This window comes from Panthera uncia, chromosome F1 (genome assembly GCF_023721935.1).
Source record: "Panthera uncia isolate 11264 chromosome F1, Puncia_PCG_1.0, whole genome shotgun sequence".
NCBI classification, from domain to species: Eukaryota; Metazoa; Chordata; class Mammalia; order Carnivora; family Felidae; genus Panthera; species Panthera uncia.
Genome location: NC_064813.1, coordinates 1,724,212 through 1,734,136, shown reverse-complemented (window position 1 = coordinate 1,734,136; position 9,925 = coordinate 1,724,212). Strand labels below are relative to the sequence as shown.

Sequence of the window (9,925 nt, the reverse complement as noted above, 5' to 3'; positions counted from 1 at the left end):
CCCCCCCCCCCCCCCGTCTCTCAAAAATACACATTAAAAACAATTGAAAAAAGAAACGAAGGGAGGGAGCCCACCCCCCAGGTCCTTCCGAAGCCACAGCAGGGAAATCTCCAAGGGGTGCTGCTCGTGGAGAACCGGCCTCTCCCCGACCTGCAGGGTCCGACTGGAATGTCCCCCACGCTGTCCGGGTCGCAGCGCCGTCTGTCTGTCCCGCTAGGCCACCGCTAGGCCGCAGCCCCGGGCCTGCACACCACGCGTGCCCAGTAGACCCTGTCCTGCACGAGCGGACGTTTGTCCGCGGTCCATCCTCGAGCCCCGCGTGCCCTTCCCTAGCGTCCTGAGGGCTACAGCCCCCAGCGCGGGCTCCTGCACCGGGCCCAGCGAGCCGTCCCTCAGGGTGCCAACTCTATCATTTTCTTTCTGGCAACAACCCTTGGGATTATTAAAAGTGTCTTTGAAATGAGCCCTTTAATTTACAGGATGAGTCCCTCTCCTGGGAAGGGGCCTTTCCCGGGGCTCCAGGAGCTTCTTGGCAGGATGCCCTCCCAAGGCAAGAGCGCCCCGAGAGCCTGTGGCTGCGATCAGCCGGGCGGGGGCCCCTGGGGGACAGCAAGGGCCGTGGGGCGCTGTCCGGCTCTCCCCAGAGACCCCCGAGGAGGTCCCTTCCGCCGAGACCCAAAGTCTGGGGACTCGGGGTCCCTGCAGACGTGTTCCCCTGCCCCCGGATGCTCCCTTCACCCCGAGCAAAGCGCCGGTGCTTTCCTGCCACTCTGGGCCTGTGCGCGTTTGCAGCGGTGGCTTCCCGCGTGGCTGCACGCAGGTGTCCTTGTTCTGGGACCCGGGGCAGAGCCAGGCGGGCCGAACTGGGAGGGGCTTCCGGCCACACCCAGGCAGCTGGGTACCCGTGCCCCGCAGCCCCTGACAGCCTGGGACTTTCCTGGGCCACCTTCCTGCCCCGGGCCTGGGTATTTAAGTCCCCGGTGCTAATTAAAATCCAAGTACCTCTGAGGTCCCCCTCCCGGGGCGCCACCCTCTGGACAGGGGTTTGCAGCCCGCCAGGGGCACCAGGGACACAGGAGCACCACAGTCAGCTGGGGGTGCCCTCAGAAGTTTCACCGGTGGCGTCCAATCCTTTGGGACAACGAGAACTCGGGGGGGGGGGGGGGAAGCGTGTGGCAGGTGACGTGCGGAGTGTGGCGCGGCCGCTCCTGGGCTCCTCGGGTCTCCGTTACCTGCTGCGCCAGCTGCCAGAGGACTGCAGGGGGCTCGTGTTCTCCCCGAACCCCGGAGCCAGTGAGGTGCACCCCGCCTGTGCGTCGGGGCCCCCCGGGTGTGACCGTCACAGGGTGGTTCGTCTGATGCTCCGTCACACGGAGCCTCTGCCCTTCTGCCCTTACCTGGCGCCTCCCCCTGCACTGGCCTCGCGTCGCGAGGTTTTCCAGCAAAGACGGTTTCCCGGCCGCCTGCGGGCGGCCCTTTCTGCCGGCACCTTAGGGCTCGCAGCCCCTGGTGGCGATTGCTGACCGACTGACGCCGGACAGGCTTTCAAGGCCAAGCCTATTCACAGCCTTAAAAAGGCAGGTTTGGGGGCACCCGGGGGGGTCAGTCGGTTGGGCATCTGACTTCAGCTCAGGTCACGATCTCACGGTTCGTGGGTTTGAGCCCCACGTCGGCCTCTGTGCTGACAGCTCAGAGCCTGGAGCCTGCTTCCGATTCTGTGTCTCCCTCTCTCTCTGCCCCTCCCCTGCTCACGCTCTGTCTCTCTCTGTTTCTCAAAAATGAATAAACGTTAAAAATAAAAATTTAAAAAGGCAGGTTGCCTCTACCCGCTGGGACGCCCTGTGACCCCACCCAAGGGCGTCAACGTGTCCCCACCTCCTGTCACCCACTGGCTCTGGCAAACTTAGGGAGGGGCTGTTAGTTTTTCGGGACGATCAAGCTAATTTTTTAAAACATATCATCCTGGTAGACTCTCTTCTGACCCTTTCTGACGACACGATGACATGTTGGGCACGTTTCCAAGCGTTCCCGCCTGGCTGGCCGCCAGGACCCGTGGAGGGCAGAGCCTCCAGCCGCCGAGGTGGCCCCCCGGCGCCCCCAAGATCAGCTTCCCGGTTTCCATGTTGCGACATTAACCAAACCACAGAGGTTCTGACATGTCTGTTTCTTCTTTCACGAACCTCCGGGCACAACGGGGGGCCTGACCGCTTCCTGCTCACGTGCACGGGCGGCAACGACCTTGCCGTCCAGGAAGTGAGGTCAGGCTGACGCCCGGACAACCTCGGGGCCGCCCCCTGGCCCGGCTCCCCGTCTTCTGCACCAGTTGACCTTCTGTGGTTCTTACAAAGAGCACACAGAGCGTCCCCAAAAGCCACCGGGTCGGCGCCGGGCTGGGCTCTCGGACCCTCGCAGCCGTCGGAGGCCGGGCCCGCGGGCAGGTGCAGGCCGGGCTCCCAGGCTCCGGGCCCCCTCGTGGAGGGAGCCCCGGGGGGGAAGGGGGTGCCTGCAGGCCCCGGAGAGCCCCGCGATTCTCTTGCGCATCAAGCCCTTGTTTTGTTCTTCCTGTTTAAAAACTTGAAACAGAAAACAAAGGGGTCACGTGTTGTTCTCTCTGAAGTTCTTCAGGTGCCTAACAAACAGCGGAAGACTTTCCAGCCCCTTCGCTTTCGGTTTCGTGTGCTCCCTACAACAAGGTTCTGGAAGGTTCCCGAGCGGAGCAGATGGCAGTGCAGGCCGCCCCCGATGCGTCCACTGGCGCCTCCTGCTCCTGTGTCCCCCCCGCCCCGCGTGGACGGGAAACCGCTCTCTGTGGGAGAGAAATGGAAGCAGAAGCGTCCCCGCCGCGGGAGCAGAGCCAGTAGAGGCGCTCGGGGATGTCGCCCGGGATTCGTCACACTTGGCGCGTGGACCGCCGGAGCGACAACATTTGAAAACCACTCCGGTCTCACCGACAGAAAGCCAAACTCACCACGAGGCCCTCCCGAGCCCGTGGCCGGACCACGCAAGGTCATTCCCACGTGGGCGAGGGTGGCCGTGTGACCTTGGGGACCCCAGGTCTGAGTACCACAAGCCGGCTCGCGCCCCGCGCCCTCCCCTCTCTGCCCGAGGCCTCCGGCGGACCCTCTGAGGACAGCCCGTGGGTGAGGTCTCAGAGGCCCGGCTGCGTGTGCTGGGCGGACGGCTGGCTCGGCCGACGGGAGGGCTTTCTGCCAGCCTGTCCCTGGCATCCTGCCATCCCCTGGCGACCATAAGTTCACCAAGTCCCTTGGTGGGGACAAGTCCCTTCAGGGGGACAGTTTGGGATTCCGAGGTACCCCCAAGCACAAGTGACGTGGGAAGCAAAGGCAGAAGAAAAAGGTGAATTTCCTCACTGTCTACACCCCACTGACAGTCCTTGAGACAGACAGAGTGACCCTCCTCCAGGGCCCCAGCTGCCTCGATGATGACGCTTTGCTCAGGGCAAGAGGCAGCCGTAGCTTCACATTAGCCCCACGTCCGGGGTCCTGTGTGTCTGCTTTACCACCCACACATTCCTCTGGAAACTTCCTTTATCTCTGCCGCCCAGATACATGCTAGCAATCCTTTCCAAGCTTATGGTCCCCGGATGTGCACCTGAAGGGTCTCATGACCGAGGTTTGACTGAACAGTAATAAGTGATCTTATCCTAGCAGCAGCTAGCCCCTGGTTTCCAAATTCCTTAGAGACTTCCGCTGTCTCTAACCCCCTCCCAACCTGAGGGTCCCTAATCAGTCAGTTGGCACAGCCCAGGGCAGTGCTGCCTGCCCCTGGATCCTGTGTCCGTGCTTTTGTTATTATTTTTTAATGTTTATTTATTTTTGAGAGAGAGACAGAGCGTAAGTGGGTTAGGGGCAGGGAGAGAGGGAGACACAGAATCCGAAGCAGGCTCTGGGCTCCGAGCCCCGACGCGGGGCTCGAACCCATGGACCCTGAGATCGTGACCTGAGCCGAAGTCGGGTGCTTCACCGACGGAGCCCCCCAGGCGCCCCCAACTGTTTATGTTTTAAGGGAAGACGTAGCATCGGACCTTGTGACCTCAGCACCTGCCCTGCAAGGCTGGGTGCCGTCCACAGCGTCTGACACGTCTCTGTCCTCCTTGGAGCCCCAGGTGGGTTACTGGCTTCACCGGCATCTGTGAACACGGCCCCCTCGGAGGGACCTTCCCTTGCTTTGCGGAGGACAGTCCCGTGAGGCGCGTCCTCCTTCACCTTGACCTAGACTGACATGAAGCGATCTGAGGCGACGGTGCGCTTCTGTGGTGATTTACTTTTGTTAATGTTTTATACGCCAGCTCCTCTCCAGTCCCATTTTCCTGTGGGAACTGGAAGGGTTCTCCAGCATTTTTCTCACTCTTGGCGTTGGCCTCGAGGAGTTGGCAGAATTTTGAGCTATGCTCTCTCGGCAGCCATCTTGTGGTGTGCAAACGAAAACAAAAACAAAACGCACGACACAAACACCAGTTAGTGGCTTAGAGCAATCATTGTCTAACGGTGTCCTGTGTGGTCGACTCAGCCTACGTGATAAAGATATCTTTAGTTCACAAATATCTTATTAGAACATTGGGAGGACCTGGGAATGCGAGCTGGTGTGGCCACTCTGGAAAACAGGATGGAGGTTCCTCAAAAAGCTGAAAAGAGAACAACTACCCTACGACCCAGCAATGGCACTACTCGGCATTTCTCCACGGGGTACGGGTGTGCTGTTTCGAAGGGCCGCGTGCACCCCAATGTTTACAGCAGCGCTATCGACAAGAGCCAAAGTATGGAAAGAGCCCGAATGTCCATCGATGGATGAATGGAGAAAGAAGAGGTGGGGGGCGCCTGGGTGGCGCAGTCGGTTAAGCGTCCGACTTCAGCCAGGTCACGATCTCGCGGTCCGTGAGTTCGAGCCCCGCGTCGGGCTCTGGGCTGATGGCTCGGAGCCTGGAGCCTGCTTCCGATTCTGTGTCTCCCTCTCTCTCTGCCCCTCCCCCGTTCATGCTCTGTCTCTGTCCCAAAAATAAATAAAAAACGTTGAAAAAAAATTTTATAAAAAAAAAGAAGAGGTGGGATATAGATACAATGGAGTATCGCTCAGCGATCAAAAAGAATGAAATCTCACCATTTGCAACTACGTGGATGGAACTGGAGGGTATTATGCTAAGTGAAATTAGTCAGAGAAAGACAAAAATTCTATGACTTCACTCATAGGAGGACTTTAAGAGGCAAAACAGATGAACATAAGGGAAGGGAACCAAAAATCATATAAAAACAGGGAGGGGGACAAAACAGAAGCGATTCTTAAATATGGAGAACAAACCGAGGGTTATGGGAGGGGTTTTGTGGGAGGGGAGGTGGGCTAAATGGGGGAGGGGCACTAAGCAATCTACTCCTGAAATCATTGTTGCACGATATGCGAACTAGTTGGGATGTAAATTAAAAAAAAAATTAAAAATAAATAAGTAAAGAAAAAGAAAAAACAAAAAGCACACTGGGAGGACCACCTTTCACCCATTAGGATGGCTGCTAAAAACAAAAAAGCCAAAGAACCAGAAAATAACGGGTGTTGGTGAGGATGTGGAGAAACCGGAAGCTTTGTGCCCTGCTGGCGGGAAGGTCACGGAGCAGCCACTGTGGAAAACAGTATTGGCCGTTCCTAGAAAAATTTAGTATAGGGGCGCCTGGGTGGCTCAGTCGGTTAAGCGGCCGACTTCGGCTCAGGTCATGATCTCACGGTCCGTGAGTTCGAGCTCCGCGTCGGGCTCTGTGCTGACGGCTCGGAGCCCGGAGCCTGCTTCGGATTCTGTGTCTCCCTCTCTGTGCCCCTCCCCTGGCCACAGTCAGTCTCTCTCTCTCTCTCTCTCTCTCAAAAATAAATAAGCGTAAAAAATTTAAAAAGAATGGTTATGATGATAAATTTTATGTTATGTGTATTTTACGCTAGTTACAAAGAAAGCAAAAAAATTGTTAGTGTTTCCAGGTGTTACTGAGTAGGGTAGTGAGTGAGCCAAGGGTCTCCAAAGTAACCGGCAGGAAGTTATGCTGCCCTTTTGGATGTGATACAGAAAACTCGTTATTAACGGGAGCCCCTAATTTGACCCTATGGTTGGGAATGTTGAAAAGGGAGCTGCATCCCGTTGAAACCGTGGTCAGCTCGCTAGGACTGCCCAGAAGCGAATATACTGCCCCATAGGCTCATGGGAAGGAAGACTGGGGTCAAGGCCTAGGGCATTTCTTTAAAAGCTGAGCACCAGGGTTCCCGGGTAGCCTATCCTGGCCCCAGAAGGAGCCCCAGAGACAGACGCCCTGGGCGTCCTTCCTTCTGGTCACCACGGGGGTTAAGTCTTGGCTTAACCTACGGATCAACGGCAGCGGTCTCCGGGGAATGATCACGGAGAAGGTCAGAAGTTAAAAAGGAAAAAGTACTGAGCATTTTTAAAAAGGGAATGCTACGTGTCTGTAGATGTGATATTTTGGGGGGTGCCGTCACGATGCTGCTCTGTGGGTTGACGCCGTGGGAAGTTCGCACCTTGTACTTTCGTGCTTTACAAGTGAGATCATTCCGGACGGTCCAACTTAAACCTTCCTCTGTCGTGTTCCCAGGACACGTCCCACGTACACCTGTCACCACCCTCACCCCGTCACGGGCGTCTCCCCCATCACACAAACGGATGACTCGAAGTCCGTTGTACGCGTGCCTCTAGAAGCCAGACTAGAGGACGTTCTGTCCCTCCTGGGGACTTCTGAGCTTCGAGGCTGATAACGTCAAGACACACGGAGCTTTCACTCCACCTGACCCCACTGTTCCATGAGCTGGAGGCTTCTCCGGCCGCTCAGAAAGCGGCTCGTACGTGGGCTTTCTGTCTACATTTCGGGGCCAAAGAACACCCGAGACTGCTCTCCCTGAGCCCAGGAACTTGGCCTTGCCTCTACCCTTTGATTCTTCCCTCCGGGACTCTTCATTCTGATGCCCTGATTCTGGACTCAGGAGGACTGTCTGTCCTTCCCAAGGCCTGTCTTGGAACAAAGACTCAGGTAACCAGGGCAAGATCACCGTAATCCTTATGAGTACAGGATCCAGTGCAATTAGATCTGAGTAAAACATGCTTGAGGGCGATGATGTAAAATATTCGAGATGAATGTTTAAAATTTTTTTAACGTTTATTATTGAGAGACAGAGCACGAGTGGGGGAGGGGCAGAGAGAGAGGGAGACACAGAATCTGAAGCAGGTTCCGGGCTCCGAGCTGTCGGCACAGAGCCCGACGCGGGGCTCGAACTCACGGACCGTGAGATCGTGACCTGAGCCGAAGTCGGAAGCTCGACCGACTGAGCCCCCCCGGGTGCCCCTCGAGATGAATGTTTAAAATAAAATATGCATAATTATTTTAAGTTTCTTCACTTTATTTGAAGCAAGAACATCCTAAATGATTGTACAACCTAAAACCTGTTTGCAGCGCAGTAGTATGTTGCATTTTACTCAGAACACACACCGACATAAATGACTAAAAATCCGTGTGATTCTCTCAGACGGATGGCGTTTGAGGCCAACACGGGTTACCTGGAGGTCGCAGAGTCGGCTCGAGTACTGACCCAGCAGCTCTCAGGAGTATGTAGCATGAGTATTTGGGCAGAAAAAAAAAAATCACACATTCATACTACATGGATTAAGAGATTCCGTTAAGGCTGAGGAGAGCATCGTATTTGGATCAATTCATTCAAAGCCTCCCCTTGTGCTAGTGACACGTTGAGAAAAACCGGGGAAGTGCTACAGATATACACGAATGTGTTTCAGATAAAAATGAAGACAGTATCGAGACGGACATAGCTGTTCCCTCACGGTCACCATGAACTCCGCTTCGGCGTGAACAGAAACGATTCAGATCAGACATCCGTAGAAATGTGCTATCAGGTGGCCCCGGGTGATTTCCACCTGATGAAAAGGTTTCTGCAGCAACCAGGGTGTGGCAGCGTGTTCCCGAAAACAGCACCAGATGGGTCCAACTGGACGTGCTCACGCCACGTGGTACGGAGCCTAGACCTACTTCCTACGAGAATTGTTAGTCCTAACAGCCCAGATCCTCTGGGAAGCAGGACCGAAGAAGGGCGGTGAGGGATCCGCAGGGAGGATCCTGTATTTCGGGTGTGGGGTTCCCGGCCCCTCCACTCCTCACCTTCCTTGCAAACGGGGGAGGGGGACTGTGCCGCTCGCGGCTACATTCACGACGGCAGCACCAAGACGTGGCTCTGTAAGTGAGGTCTTCGTTGCCTGTTCCACGAAGCCACATCTGGCCGATTGTGGCTGACAAGCATCTCTCGGAGAGCAAACCCCGGAAATTCTCCACTCCCAAGTACACACACTGTCCGTCGTCTCTGTGAAAGCAAAACAAGAGAACACTAACCGTTTCTTCACCGAGAAAGCGGCCGAGGTACTAAGCCTGATTTTTCACGACATACTCCAGTCTACTAACGAGAAACAAACAGTAACTGTTGCCTAGTTTCTCTGAGGTCAAAATCAGTTGTTTCGAAAAATGTTTTTGGTGATTTATAACTTATAAGCTGAATCTGGTGGCTTATGATCTTTTAGCTTCATTTTGTTATGAAGCTTTAGGAACCTGACGTTTAAAGTGAAGTGTGTGTGTGTGTGTGTGTGTGTGTGTGTGTGTGTGTAAGAGAATCCTTTATCTCATGAACGGTAATGATCCAGGAAATGTGTACCTCAAGGGAAACCCAGTGAAACCCTGGTTCTGGGTAGGACGTAGCACAAGAGAACAGCACAGCACCGCTTGGCTATGAAGAATAGAAGCTATCTTAGGGGCCCTTATACCTGAGATAGTGTTTTCATTTCTGTGTCACTTGCTGCAAATATTACCTACCTTAAAGGTTAAGGCGACCCAGGCCTAGGGCTCTGCCCCCAAATTAGGTTTTCTGACTTTGAAGTGCAGTCAATGTGCATTTCTGTAGCTCAGAGACCTCCACAGGGCAAATCCCAGGACAGTGGACGACTTGAGGTCAGGGCTTGTTTTCAGGAAAGGCTCTAATGAAAACTTTCACACTGGTCGTGAATGTCTGAGAAAGCCCAGCTTACTAGATTTTTTTTTTTTTTTTTTTTAAGTAGTAAACCTGGATGTTTTGTTATAACTTCGAGGTAAGAAAACTCTTGAGGCTGAATCTGCGCTATACATGAAAATGCCTGTTTCCTATAATTGAACGGATAGTGCTTTCACAACTGAAATTCACTAAAACTTACCTGGCAGGTTAACCTAGTAGTCGGGTTAAGAAATACTTTAAGACCACACTGCAAAATGGGGAACTTCAATGGACTTCTTTAAATTCTCGACCTCAAAGGAAGGAAACCAACTAACCAATGATGATAACTTGGAGGAAAAAAGGGTTTAGGATCCACACCGTATCCGGAGTTAACGTAATGATTGGCGATGTGGCCCAATTAACACCAGACTCGTGGGATGCGGGCGGAGGCTCAGCGTCTAAGAGTTTTTGGTCCCTGGCACCTCCAGCCCCCGCTTCCGCCCCCGCGGCCGTCGCGGGACAGGAGCCCGGGACCCCGTGCCCCCCCGTCCCCGCCCCAGTCCCCGCACGCTCTAGTCCTTGCGCGTCCCAGTCCCTGCGCCCGGACCCCGAGCCACCCCTGCCCTTCCCCCCGGTCCCGGCGCCCCCCGCCCGCGGCCCAGGCCCGGCCCGCCGCCGCCAGGACAAAGAAGTCGGGCGCCCTCGGGGCGGCCGCAGCCCCAAGCGGTTGGGAGCGCTCTGCCGGCGTCTCGGGCCGAAGCACCTGCGGCCGCGGACGGTTGATCCGCGTCGTCCGCACGCGAACGTACTGTTGTCCTGGCGGCTGTTTATTATCTCGGCCTCCAGGCCGCCCTGCGCCCCGAAGCCCGCGGCGGCGGCGGGGACTCGAGACCCCGGGGCG

At 55.6% G+C, this 9,925-nt stretch overlaps 2 long non-coding RNA genes across 2 annotated transcripts in view; one reads left to right on the top strand and one right to left on the bottom strand.

Moving 5' to 3' along the window:
• Window positions 1–7,447, top strand: part of LOC125925860 (uncharacterized) — an 18,368-nt gene extending 10,921 nt beyond the window's left edge. Inside the window, exon 2 of the long non-coding RNA XR_007458910.1 lies at window positions 2,618–7,447. This is a non-coding gene — a long non-coding RNA (uncharacterized LOC125925860). The remainder of the gene's footprint in view (window positions 1–2,617) is intronic.
• Window positions 7,448–7,534: 87 nt separating this feature from the next.
• LOC125925859 (uncharacterized) lies at window positions 7,535–9,779 on the bottom strand. Its single transcript, XR_007458909.1, has 2 exons — window positions 9,245–9,779; window positions 7,535–8,367 (listed from the first exon to the last, which is right to left on the bottom strand). It is a non-coding gene; the product is annotated as an uncharacterized LOC125925859 (long non-coding RNA).
• Window positions 9,780–9,925: the final 146 nt, after the last annotated feature.